This window comes from Talpa europaea, assembly GCF_964194135.1.
Source record: "Talpa europaea genome assembly, chromosome: 10".
NCBI lineage: Eukaryota > Metazoa > Chordata > Mammalia > Eulipotyphla > Talpidae > Talpa > Talpa europaea.
Window position 1 is genome coordinate 97888667 of NC_140077.1, and position 11049 is coordinate 97899715.

Below are 11049 nucleotides of genomic sequence, written 5' to 3' on the forward strand. Positions count from 1 at the left end.
GGAACCGCATAGTAAAAACAGTGACAGGTAGTCCTTGACCACTTGCCCTCAAGATGAATTTATTTCCTTTTTTGAGGATTAGTTGTTTTCTCTTGCTTCTATTCCCATGAATCTCTGCCATATACTTGAGTATAAATAACTGTGATTTTTGCAGAACTCTTGACTTACGGATGAATGACCTTACTGTAGGCTTCCTCCATTTTACATTTTATATGCATACACACCATCTGCACACACACCTCTATCACAATCTAATAGATTATATATATTTACACATGTATGTGTGTATATGAAATCACCTAGCTTATAGTTCCATATTTTTTAAGGAAGTATTAGCATTCTTGGTAATAAGAAATTGAATCCATTTTCTGTGTGCATCTAAAAGCCTATATTTTTTCCAAAGAAATATGTTATTCTGTGAAAATAATTGGAATGCATGAGCCAATAATTGCATATGTATTGATATCAAACACTGTCAACATATATAAATGGGATTTATAGTTAGTAGTTAGTTTCAAGAGTGTTGAGGGAATGGTAAAAGAAAAAAAGACACAATTCACTGGTTAAGTTTTTCATGGACATCCAGAGGGGGAAACATTTCACTTTTCAAAAAATATAATGTATACACTTTTTTTCCCCCTGTGAGGTTGCCAGATAAAGGAAATATAGTTAAATTCACACTTCTTATAAACAAACCTAAATTTTTAGTATAAATATGCTAAAATTTCAACGTAACAAGAAATAATTTTTAGCACATTATTTCAGACATATACTAAAGCATGTTTTCTTGTTGCTGTGAAATTCCAATGTAACTGGATATCCTATATATATTTATATTTTTTTGCCAAGCTTGACAACCTAATGCTTTGCATATTTATTCACCAGTTAAGAAAAATCACTGACTTGTTACAGCAAGGTTTGTTCCCAAACATGCTTATCGTAGAGGGAAGAACACAGAAGACTGTGGGGATGGTTTACAGACATTATGATTGTGGAAGAAGTACAGAGACTACTCCTGAGGGGAGAAATTAAATACTGTATAAAAAGTCAACAATGATGTAAGAAAATTAATTAAAAAATTTAGGAAAAAGAATTGCCAGTAAGACTTAGACATTCCCAGAATCCTGCTTTGGAGATTAAGATGCAAGTTAGGGTTATGATGAGATCTAAGAATCTTTATTCTTAGCAAGCACTTGAACCACCCAGGATCACATCTGTCTGCTCACTGCGATGTGGAAGGCCACCATCCACTTCCTGGGCTCTTCTTACATCTGGGGTTCTGATGTAATGTCTCTCCGGTCTGTAGCAATCAGAAGCTTTAATCCTGGACCAGGAGGAGTCCTGTTATGTTTTATTCTTTTCCTGTGTTGATGTAATATTGGTTTATAACATCATATGCGATTTAGGGGAATAAATTTATACCTCTGATTTCTGTTACTACCCCAACCTCAAGTACCCACTGTCCTCTAGTAGCTTCAATTCTGCAGTCATATTTCAGGGGTTTAATTTGGTTTAGTTTATATTTCTAGGGTATTTTAGTCAGTTCCTCTGTGGTTTTGTTTTCTCTATATTGCACATCTGAGTGAAATCATCTGGTATTTATCTTCCTCACTCATTCAGTGCAGAAATACTTACAATACCCAAGTTATGGAAACAACCTAAAAGCCCATCAATAAAGCAGTGGTTAAAGAAGATGTGGTATATGCGCACAATGGAATACTACTTAGCTATAAAAAAGATGAACTATTACCATTTGTCATGTATGGAACTGGAGGGGATTATGCAAAGTGAAATAAGTCAGAAGGAGAAAGACAAATACCGGATGATTTAATATTTTATTTACCCAAAGCAGGGTTGTCCAGCTCTCTGCCATTCATTTAGCAAAGAAGGGGCAGTTTGAATTCTTGTTTACTTGTTATAAGAGCTTTACTGAATTTAGGAAAGTTCTCTCTTCACAATAAGTTTCACATAGTTTTATTATTATTACTGTTATTATTAATTTTTTATTTCTGCATTTGTCAGTGTATCTAACTATTGAACGCAGCATTTATTTGCATCCAATTTAACTCTACTGCAAGACTATGTAATTCATTGCTACTTATGAGAATATGTTTCAAGGATTATGATGAAATCCTACATTTGGAAGGGGAAGGAGAGGTAAAAAAATCATCACATACATTGTTCACAAAGAACTGTAAAAAGCTTGTTCACTTATGTTGTAAAAAGCTTGGATACTTTATAGTTTACAGGTATTTAATGCTTTAATTTTAGTAGATATCAGATCTTTCCTAAATATATGAATTAAACCCGAGGGTGACAATGATGTCAGCACAATAGAGAGTTCTACTTAAAATTAACTTTCCTTAAAAACGAATGTGAATTGGGTGACAAATTATTTCTTTAGGAGAATGAAAGAAGAATTTTGATGTGCTTTTTCATCGAGATGAGGCAAACATTTTAAATTGTCAGTTATAGAAGAGAGAGCAAAAGTTCAATTGTGCTTCATATAAAAATGATCTATCATCCAAGAGACTTCACAAAGCACTGAGACACCATGTTTTGGTCTGTCAGGTGTTCCTATAACATTGTGATTCTCCACAGCAAAACAATAGTAATTACTAAATTAGTCTTGTCTGATTATTAGTTAGTTTACATTAGTTAAATGAATTAAGATAAAAAAGTTTTGTGATAGTATTTTTTCATCCCTGTTAGAAGTGCTTTTACGTTTGTTAATTTGAAGTATACCCTTAAAAATAAAAAGACATGTGAAAATATTTTTTTTTGTAAGGCTAAAACTCTCAAACATACTATGCATATCTTATTTCTGTTTTCAATAAAATATCTTAACATACCTAATAAGTGAGATAATACATGTGAAATAGTCAGGGTCAGTGGTTGGTATCTACTGTTGACTTAGATACCTTAGTGGTGGCTTTTATTATTCCTGTGATGAACTTTCTAAAACATGTTTCATAAAAATTATACAATCAAAACTCATGACTAGTATTTTCCTTCCTTTATTTTTTGACAAATTCAGTACCAGTACACTACCATGCTAAATACTGGGGAAAAAGTTCTATTGCCAGTTTCCTGTAGTGATTTCACTTTATGGAATATTTTCCATGTTCTTCCTTCAACTAAATTTGATATTTATACTCATATTTCATTATTTTACATGCATATTTACTCCTTACCAGGCAGGGGTAAAATGAGATCAAAGCTATCGAGAGAGACTTTGTTTTAGAGTTCTGTTGGGAGAGAGGGGTAGTTGGTTATCAGTCAATCATTTTATGTAACCTAAGTTCTGTGTAGGAGCAGTGAAGATGGAACAATTACTAGAATTACTAGGATATTCAACTTTAAAAATAATATATCTTCATTGCACAATGGTTCAGTACATAATGGTTAAAATTTTTGGCTTATAAAAATGTTAGTTCTCAGTGCCTTATAACTGTGTTTGTTCTGAAGTTCTCAAAACCTATAATAGAGAAGTTATTGTTGAACACGGTCAGATAATCTCTCTTTATAAAAAATACTTATGCTCCCAACTACAGTAGTAAATTCACTTTTGTAAAATAAACCCTCACTGCAGAAACTGTTATTTATTTATTTTTAAAAACTTTTTTTTAAAAAAATTATTTTATTTATACCAGAACTGGGGTACAGGCCAGAAGCATGGGAGGGTGAGAGAATTCACCAGAGATAGAGCTGGGAGCAGAACAGGCAGATAGACCTAAAGCACTGCTAGGGGAGAGCAGCAGGAGAGACAGGAGAGGTCTGCCGCACCATGTGGTATCTTCCTGGCTGGCCGGGGGATTGAACTCATGCTGCAGAGGCTGCGGACAGCTTCACAGCACTGCTCTCAACCTGCTGCACCACCGGGGAGGCCCGAGACTGTTATTTTATCTACTGATATAGAATCAGTTTATGAAGGAAAAACCAAGTGAGCTTCTATGTTTAGCTAAGGTTACTGAGAGAAACGTAATACTCTGTACTTTAAAAGTCCAAATATATTTTGGACTAATTTTCCCATGTTCTATTTGGAAAGGATGTTCTAAATATCCATGTTTTGGAGTACTTTTACTTAGTGTATATCAAGGAAGAAAGCAAGTTGTGTTGGATGAATATCTTCCTGATTTTGAATCAGTTGTTTTTAACATACAGGATAATTACTGGTAGCCAAGCAGACATCTGTGAGGGCAATAAAGCACATCCCAAAGTCAGAGAATAAGAGCAATCTGTTCTTAGTTCCTGTTTTCCCAAGGCTGGAAAATATTTAAAACTATTTAAAATATTTTGTTTATCCAAACTTGTTTTTCAGCTCTTTCATGATGTGTTGCTTCTCTTAAGGTATGAAACCATGACCTTGACAATCAAATCTTTAGTAAGCTAGTTACCATTTTATGTTATAAGGGTTAATGTGCCTGGGAAAAGTATAAGACATCCAGTTTTCTGTAGGATTTTTTTACTCTGGTGATCTAAGCCAGAACAGTTATAATTTTTGTTTTTGGTCTTTGTTAACTAAAGGACTGAAACAAAAGCAAGTGGCCTCCCAATGCATCAGATTACGCAAATGAGTAAATTATCAAAAACATTGCGTCTTATCTCACATTCAAAATAAGAATGTGTTTCTTTCCATCTGCTGGGTGAGCTGAATAGCCTTCCATTCAAACCCTTATCATCCCAGCACCTAACCTCCCTAGGTTTCAATATACTTTATCTCATTCATTATTTAAGTCCCTCCAATGGAACTGATTTCAAACATATCACACATCAATTTTAAATTGCTGAATTAAGATCTTATTTTTTTAAAAACATCCTCTTAATCACATTTAACATAATTTTGTCTGAATGTGAAATAATTACTGATTCTTCTGTTTTTGTCAAAATGTTCCCTTATTGATAAAAAGCAATGCATTAAGCCAAATCAGAATTCCAGATCTTACTTATGTTTTAAAATCCTTCTTTCCTTGATCTCTATGATTTTTACTGGCTTCACTACCTTCTATACATAGTCCCTGTTGACTTTTCTCCTATCTTCCTTCTATTATCTTAGTTTTTTTGGCGCCATCTTTTATTGTTTCTATTAGTGCTTGTGGATTTCATGCTGCTTTATAAAAATGGTATACAATCTCTATGGATTATCGAACTCCCTACAAAGTGTTCAATGAAAACACATATCCTGCTGCATTCCCAAGACTTTCCCAAGCTGTTGGCTCTGCTGGAAACCTATCTTGAATACTCAAAATGTCTCAGAGTTATTCTTTTTGATGACATCACCAAGCCATCCTTTCATCCTCTTTTTTTGTATTCTATCTTCTAAGTGAGTAGTGCCATCTTTTCTTATTTCCCAGGAATCTCCCCTGAGTGCATGTATGGGAACAGAATATGTGAAGAAAAGGTGAGATAACTCCTATAAAGTGGCTTATACATGTGAATATGGTGGGGAAGAGAGGAAAAAGTATAACATACTGGGTCCAGAGAGTGGGTAAATGTTACTAAGTGAAAGAAGGCCTTTGGAAGCAATAATACATATTCACTTGAATTTTTTCCAACACAAAAATAGAAAGATCAATGGGAATGCATAGAAAGATAAGCAAATAGGCCCAATTAAAAAAACTGCTTTAGTATATCATAGAGATGACATTTCAAATTAGTAGAAAGAAATGAATTATTCAAGAAAAGGTGTTGAAACAACTGGCTAACCATTTGGAAAGAGAATAACTTTGGTTTGTTCCTTGTGACATAAACCAATATAAACTCCAGATGGATTATAGATTTATGTACAAAATTCTGAAACCAAATTTATTACACACACTAACTTAGAAAATATAAGACTGGAGGGCCTCCCCAGTGGCGCAGCTGTTGAGTGCTGGGTTGCGAAGCTGCCTGCAGCCTCTGCAGCGCTGGTTCGATCCCTTGCCGCTGGGCGAGTGTCCCACATGGCGCGCAGAACTCTCCTGCCGCCCGCTGCTCCCCTTAGCAGTGTACTTCAGTCCTTCTGCCTGTTCTGCTCCCCGCTCTGGCTCTGGTGAATTCTCTCACCTTCCCACACTTCTGACTGTACCCAGTGCTTATACAAACAAACAAACAAACAAATAAATATTAAAAAAAAGAAGAAGAGAAGACTGGATAGGTTTCACAAATTTATGTACATTTCAGGAACAGGTATGAGGCCTTTAATGCATAAATTCAGGCTTCTGTTTTTCCTTTTAAATATCTTGAAATTGATTTTTTCTAATATTATTAGACCCCTTATACTTTATTAAATAGATAGAGGGGAACTCATTAGGTAAGACAAGAGCAGAAATATTTATTTTCCTATTCCTATGTTAACCCTATCTAGATACCATGATATTTGCTGTAATTTTATAGTCCGGAAAATCCTTCTGGAACAAATAGAACAAAGACTTGTTATTACTAAGAGAGTTATTGAGGGGTTTCATAATACACTGGGGAGCGAAGAGAGGACTCTCTTTTAAAAGAGCATTTATGACCCAGGGCAGTGGGGAAAAATGCATTGCATATAATCAACCTAAATCCTCAGAAGAGATCTTCATCGTTTCTCAATGTTTCAGTTATATATTTTTTATTTGTTAATCTTCAGGATCACAGACATCATTTATTGTGGAGAAGAAATATATGAATGACATAGAGTTTTGAGATTGATCATCTGAAATAGTCAAGTAGAAGCCTGATTGTGTTAGGACTGTTTTTAATTAATTTGTTCACTTCATTCATACCACAAAATAAGTATTGAATAACTTATGATCACACAGTTTTCTTCTTAAGGATTGTATATACAAGTCATAATACTTTCCATCAAAGAGCTCAAATTGGAAGTCAAAGATGACTTGATAGAATAAATAGTCTAATGGGAATTAAAGTTATTATGGGAGCACTAATTCATTACTGGTGAGAAAAGGAAGAGGAGATGCCAAAGTTGAATCATGAATGATCACTACAAATATTTGCCCAAAAACAGAGATGATTGGGATGGGAGGAAAAGGTATTTTCAGGGAGAAGAAAAATATGCATTTAGACCTCAGGTAAGAGATAATATGAAGTATTGAGCAGAACCACGAGTGGATCAGTAAGGCTGGACAATAATATGAAATACATGAAGTGGTAAAAGGAGGTTATAGAATTTGCATCATAAAGAACCCATGTATCATGTCAAACTCATAGCTTATCATTAGAACGACATGAAACAGTTGGTCACTGTGGCTTGTGTAGTCATTTCTCACCATGGGAACACGAGTGCCTGCTGTAAGGGTTCACATCCCATACGCAGCACGGCAGGCCACCGAGGCCGTTGATTTATCCATTTTATTCTAAGTGATGACTTGAACCAATCACAGAATGTCCTACACTTCTGCAAATCTTAGTCCAGTAGTCTCAGGCTTTTAGTTACAAGCATCCCCAGTCTCTGAAAGTGGAGCATTCCTAAGAAACTGTTCCTAAGCTGAAATGGCATAACACAAAGAAGCAATCACCACTAGTTTACATGGGAAAATGTTGAGCATTCCCAACCAAAAGCATACCAAACAACAGAAAATCTAAAATAACTCTAGCATATAGTCAAAGCAGGCATGCTATGATCAATACTCAGTTTCTAGAAAGCATTCCCCAGGGAAGAACTTTTTACTCAGGGTGCAGCTGCCGTGATGACTGCTGCAAAGACAGCATGAACCTTGTTTTCGCCTTTTGTAGTAAAATTGAAGATCCTCTTTGGATTTCTCTTAATAACAAAAACACGTAACTAAGTAGGTCTATTGTAAAAGCAAAGTGACTTAACACGGACTTTTGAAAAGTAGAGGATACCTGTATTATGAAGATTCTCATCCCCACACCAGTAACACAGCTCTTGTTGGGCCCAGTGTCTGTATTTGCTTCCTTCCTTAACCCTTTCCCTCTGCCCTGTGCACCTCCTAGTTTCTAAGCCATTTCATAAACCAGTCTTTTTAGTGAATGTCACTTTTAATTTTTGTGTTAATTGAATTCCAGGTACATATTTGTTACTTTTTCCTTACATCCCTTATCTTATGGAAGGATTCTCCTTGCTCCTGTTTACCATTTCCAAATGATTTTGACTATTCTCTTATAATCCCTGTGTAGGTAGAGTAAATAATTTTCAGACTTCTCTGCCCTCCTGCCATTAGGATTGCCCTGCTTAATGGGGCAATGTATTTGTTACATTGTTATAAGTTATGTTGTTTACTTCTGTGGGCCATGGGTACAGTATTGAGATATTGGCCAAGAGAAGCAGAGGCAGGAGAGAGGCAGGAGAGAGAAGGGGAGAGAAGGGGAGAAAGAACACCAGAGGAATGCCAGAGAAGCCCAGAGTGAAGACTTGCGGGCACCTCTGCCTGCCATATGAGAGCTCAATAAAAGCCTGAGAAAGCCACTGAGGACTCCAGGACTCTCCTTTACCCAGTCTGCCGAATCATAGTAAACCTGCTTTGTGCCCATCCTGCCACTACACCCTATTATCGTCAACATAGAAACTGTCTGGTATATCACTTTTCTCATTATTGCCCTGCCTGGTCCTCTAATTCACCTATAATTGTGATTCCTTTTGTAAATATTTTTCTCCTTCATTCTGCATCTTGGCTCCTTAGTTCCTTGACTTCCTTATTGAACCCCCCCACCCCACTGACATGATTGCACCTGTATCACTGTTATTACCAGTAATTTCACAATCTAATATTTCAGTTTCTACAAGTTTGCTCTTAAATGATCAACTCCCCTTATATACGAGTGGTATTTTCAACTCATCAACCCCCTAATACACTTACTCATTCTGTTTTCTCACCATCCATCACCGCTGCCCTCTCTCATATCCCATTTAGTTCCTCTTTAGAAACACACTCAGTTCTACTGCCCATTTCTCCCTCAAAAACATTCAAGTGATGTTTTGCTTGGAAATTTTTGTTTGCAAGTGGCAGAAACACAATTTATTTTACTTGAACAAAATGGGAAAATTTTGTCTCAAATTCAGAAGTCTGAGGACCCTGAACAGCTGGATCCACATGTTCAAAAATGAACAGACTTTTATCTCTCTGTCTCTTTGCTCTCTATTTTCCTCTGTAGGAGTAGTACTTCTAGGCAGTGAGACTGATTTTCCAATAACACTAGACTTCATTTAAAAAATCAATAGTCTTAGAAGAAAGAAGAGCTCTATCAATCTCTTGTAAATGACTCCGGCTCTACTTACATTACAGTCCCATCTCTGCATCAGTCACTGTGGAGGGTGATGTGTTGCTGTTGGTGAAAGTTCAGTGTTTGAAAGTCATGTGGACCTAGATTTAGACCTTCAGTTCTATTTCTATTTGTAACTTTGGAGAAATAAACTTTCTAAATCTCAGGTTATTCAGTCTCATAGGATTAACAAGAGGATTGTGTTAATCTATATAAAGTACTTAGTATACTTTGTGGCACATATTAAATATACAATGAATCCTAGGTCTTATAATCTATTTCAATATGAGATAGGAAAATACTCCTGTCTTATCTAACTTGTCTTTAATTTTTCCTCTTATTTCACTTCTGTACCAGCACATGAACATAATCATAGGGTAAAGTTATCAGAAAGCTTTTCTTGACATTTTGATTAAGGTTTACTAAACCTTTAGGTAAATTGAATGAATAACTGAGCTCCTCAGAGACATGGTGTACTTATTTTTATAACCCATAGTAATATTTGAAGAGCATTTACATTTCTTGATACATATACTTTATGTATCAACATTGTACAGATACAGTATAATGTTGGTTACCTATGAAAATCATACATTTTTAAAATCTTATTTTTAATAGATTATTGCTGGAATATGAAAAGGCTTTTTGAATATAGATTTTGAAATCTGCCGCCTTCCCAACTTTTCTTAGTTCTAAATTTTCCATCATATTGAAAGGATTCCTTCATTTTGAATGGATTATCAAGCAGAATCTCTTGAGTACCTATAACGTTCTCTCTTTCATTTTACAACATAAAACTTTTATTTTGTTTTCTTGTCTTCTTGATTAGAACTATAAGAGCATTTCAATATACTATGTTTTATTAGTGCAGGGATTTATTACTTTTTTAAACTATGTTTTTAACTATGAACACAGGCCAGGGTTGTAAAAATTTGCCCAAATGTGCCTTTGGCATTTATTGAAAAGAAATTTTAGTTGTTTCCTTTAAATTATTGGTGTGTTAAGTTATTGTCATCAATTCTCTAAAGATAAACAATTTTTAAATTTTCAGAATAATACAAACTTAGTTGGGAATTTGATTTGTGCTATATAAATCTGGTTTTCATTTGACAATATTCTATTTAAGGTTTTTATTATTTTTATTTTTTAAAGATTTATTTATTTATGCATACAAGAGCTGGGGTACAGCCCAGAGATGCAGGGGGTGAGAGGATCCACCAGAGACAGAGTGGGGAGCAGAATAGGCAGACTGACTGAAATACACTACTGAAGTGCGCAGTGGGCGAGACAGGAGAGTTCTGTCTCACCATGTGTGTTTCTCCTTGGCTGGCTGGGGATCGAACTTGTGCTGCAGAGGCTGTGTAGTGCTTCATAGTGCGGTGCTTAACCCCTTGCGCCACCAGTGAGGCCCCTCTATTTAAGGTTTTTAAATTTATATTAACATTTAAAATTGGTCTGTGGAATTTGATTTTGTTTCCTTCGTCATATTTAGTATCAAGGTAATTTTAGTTACATAAAATGCTTAGAGAGCTAGTCCATATTATTCTGTGCTTTGGAATTGTTAAGTAATATAATAGTTACATCTTCATTGAATGATCAGGTAAAGTAACTATGTTAAACATATTTTTGGTGACAATTTTTTGACAAATTTTTTTTAATTCTGGCATATTTTATCTACTTTAGCTTCTATTTCTCTTAAAGTAAATTTGACATGTTTATCAAAAGTGTTCCATTTAAAATTTTATTGTTACAGAATTTAATTTGAATTACTCTCATTTAAATTGATGTTCATGTCTCTGTGTAACACTTTTCATTCTTATTAGCTTTGATAGAAGTGTTGTATTTTAT